This window comes from Pholis gunnellus (genome assembly GCF_910591455.1).
Source record: "Pholis gunnellus genome assembly, chromosome: 3".
Classification (NCBI taxonomy): domain Eukaryota; kingdom Metazoa; phylum Chordata; class Actinopteri; order Perciformes; family Pholidae; genus Pholis; species Pholis gunnellus.
Genome location: NC_136529.1, coordinates 2112455 through 2116312, shown reverse-complemented (window position 1 = coordinate 2116312; position 3858 = coordinate 2112455).

The following is a 3858-nucleotide window of genomic DNA, read 5'->3' as shown; positions in this document are numbered from 1 at the left end:
TCGGTTTGTAATGCGTACCGAACCGTGAGCCCCATACCGAATGGTTCAATACGAATACGTGTATCGTTACACCCCTAATATATATATATATTTTTTTTAGGTAAATCAACTTCCAAGTAGGAACACTTAAATAGCCCTTATTTAGGGCCCAAGCACCGACGTAGTCGGAGCGGAGGGACCTATTGTTATTCTAATGTTTATTATTTTGTGTGTTTCGTCGCAAAAAAGGAGGTGCTTGGGACACTGGGAATTTTTTTTTATTTGGCATGCAAGCCAGAATTTGCGAAAATTGCAGTCTAATTGCAGTCCAGCTACGGTATGAAATATTGGCTCGATAGCGCCCCCTATCGAGTAGCCCCAACATTGGATTTCACCTAGCTGTATAAAATGTGGTATGTATGTGGAACTTGATGGGACGTACAAAAAATCCTCTTTGGAATTTTTCACTAAACCAAACAGGAAGTCGGCAATTTTGAATTGTATCACGTTTTTTGACCTAGAGATTTAACCCGATCGACTTCAGATTTGGTCAGTATTCTCTTGAGACCTTAGCAGTGAAACTAACTCAAAGATCAAAAAGTTATCGAACTATGTATCCGTGGCATGGCGTCAAAAAAACACCATTCGCCGCGAAACAGGAAGTTGTAACTTGGCCGTACATTGTCTAATCTGCTCCAAATTTCTCATATGTCATGACATCCTGACCCGGAACACATCTTTATGACAATTTAGACTCATAGTAATAGCGCCACCTAGTGGCAACCGGAAGTTGTAAGTTGTGTACTTTGACATCCTGCTCCTCACAGATTAATCGGATTCCTCTAAAATGTTGTCAGAAAAGCCTTAAGACCTTGATAATGCTTCATTGTGAAGATTGTAAGAAGTTGTTGAAGGGCGGCGACGTGGCGGTGATGTGGCGGCTTGGTGAATTTCAATCCTTCGCCATGAACAAATAAACTGATGTAACTCGACTCCACATCATCAGATCTTTACCAGATTTCACATGTTTGATTCGACTCTTGTTTCTCTTAGTAGGTAAATCTGATCAACATAAACATAAACCCAACCGGAAGTCAGCCATTTTTAATTAGGGCCCGAGCACCGACAACGTCGGGCCGCGAGGTCCCTATTGGAACTGTAGGAATTATTATTATTATTATTAGGGCCCGAGCACCGATGTAGTCGGAGCGGAGGACCTATTGTTATTCTATTGTTTATTATTATTAGGGCCCGAGCACCGACGTAGTCGGAGCGGAGAACCTATTGTAATTCTAATGTTTATTATTATTATTCAACTGTACTTTGTCAAAACTGTCCCAAACTTGACATGCTTGATTACTGTCATGATTTTAGGACTTCTGCATGCCAATATTAACTCATAGTCATAGCGCCACCTATTGACAGCCACGGATGTAAGCAGGATTCTATAATTATAGCGGCCCAAACATTGAACTTATTGAAAGGGTTTGTGGGCACACCATGATAAAAAACAACAACTAAGATGCTTGGAGAGCAAAAGTCAGATAGCAAATGTTCTCAAACCATGTCAGTGGGCATTAGTATAAATGATCAGATTTGGTCAGTATGCTCTTAAGACCTTGGCATTTAAAAGTTAATCAAAGATCAAAAAGTTATCGTACTATGTATCCGTGGCGTGGCATAAAAAAAAACCCCATTCGCCATGAAAAATAAAGTTGTTGTAACTCGGCCGTACATTGTCTATTCTGCTCCAAATCTCTCATATGTCATATCATCCTGACTCAGAACACATCTATATGACAATTTAGAATCATAGTAATAGCGCCACCTAGTGGCAACTGGAAGTTGTACGTTTTGTACTTTGATATCCTGCTCCTCACAGATTAATCAGATCCCTCTCAAATGTTGTCAGAAAAGTCTTAAGACCTTGATAATGCTTCATTGTGAAGATTGTAAGAAGTTGTTGAAGGGCGGCGACGTGGCGGCTCGGCGAATTTCAATCCTTCGCCATGAACAAATAAACTGATGTAACTCGACTCCACATCATCAGATCTTTACCAGATTTCACATGTTTGATTAGACTCCAGGCCTGAAGACATCTGCAGGCCAATTTTGAATCATAGTCATAGCGCCAACTACTGGTAGCAGTAAGTTACAGTCTTTATACTTTGGCTTGTTTCTCAGTCTTTGCCGTGAAAAGCGAAGGTAATTTTGAGAGGCTAAAAATGCTCGAAACATAAGCAAACTTGGCACGCAGATTACAAGCCCAAAATGTAGTTATATAATATGATTTCATTGCTTCAGAGTGGCAAATCGGCTCAATAGCGCCCCCTACAAAATTTCGACGAAGCAGCCCTCGCAGTACTTTTACTTTACTTTTTGTAGATTTACAAAAATGAAGTAGGCACATGTATCACATGTGGACTTAAATAAAAGTATCTTGGAGCCATGCTCTAAACCCAACCGGAAGTCAGCCATTTTGAATTTTGTATGAATTTCACATGTGGTGTGGCAGCCATTTTACATGGTTCACCATCATCCATCAAACTGTCCCAAACTTGACATGCTTGTTGATTGTCATGACTTTAGGACATCTGCATGCCAATATTAACTCATAGTCATAGCGCCATCTACTGATAAGCACGGATGTAAGCAGGATTCTACAATTACAACGGCCCAAACACTGAACTTATTAAAAGGGTTTGTGGGCACACCATGAGAAAATGACTTCTTTGATCTAAATATTTGCAAACTAAGATGCTTGGAGAGCAAAAGTTAGATAACAGTGGGTTTTCAAACAATGTCAGTCGGCATTAGTATAAATGATCTGTCCAGAGCTTCTTCATGAGAATCAGGTTAAATATTACAATGAATGCTTCACACTACAATTTAAAGTTACCGAAGAGCTTAAAATGAAAACAGTGTTAAATTAAAGTGTTCAAGTTAAAGCAAATTACACTACTGTTTTGTTAACTTTCATGTAAGTCCAAATACAATCAGCAGGATACTGTAGGGAGTTGAACCCCATCCCAGTAAACTGACAGTCTGTTATGTTACAAACACTGAAGCGCATTCACACAGATTCATGATTGTATCCGAGGTACACTCAAAACATTTGAGGCCTAAGACTTAACTACATGATCTTGTTATGCTGCTGGTCGATGCAGCAAATATCATCTAACTCGTGCACGCAGTGTATGATGGTCACAGAAATGCATGGCCGCGTCACCCAGAGTCCTGCCAGTACCCTCGACGTGCGTGAAGTTGCGAGGGCCTGATCAATGCTGCTTGCAGGTTTAATTAAATCATTAGGTCTTACAAGTTGTAAAATGCACTGCTAGCTTAATCCAGAGTTATTTTCCTTCCACCATTCATGTGAATGAGAACAAGGCTGGGCATCGGGCCTCGGGCTGGGAGGCGGGGTTTAAATAAATGCTAGTGCTCCTTCTACATTGATGCAGAAGATAGCTGGAAGGTCTAGGGATCATTTTATATGAACGTTATAGTCAATAGTCTAACTTATTTTCATTTATGCACCACAGAACAACGGTCACAAGAATTAATGTGGCGTATCCACTTCTCTCCACACATCCATGATGGAGATATAAATGCTCATTCTGGGCTAACAAAAAAATACAACCGTTCATAGTTCCAGGTGAATATACTAGAGAGACAACATAATAATATCATATTCCAATAGGATCCATAAATGATACACAGTGGACCTCTAAACGTGTCTTTGACAGAAAAGTAACACTCATGAGGAAGAAGGAGCGTACAGGGCATGCAAGCTCACTTAACATAGACACAATTGTGGAAGTTTACATCAGGAGGGGCAACTTTTGTTTATTCTTGACAGCTGATTGGTTGGGCGTTGTC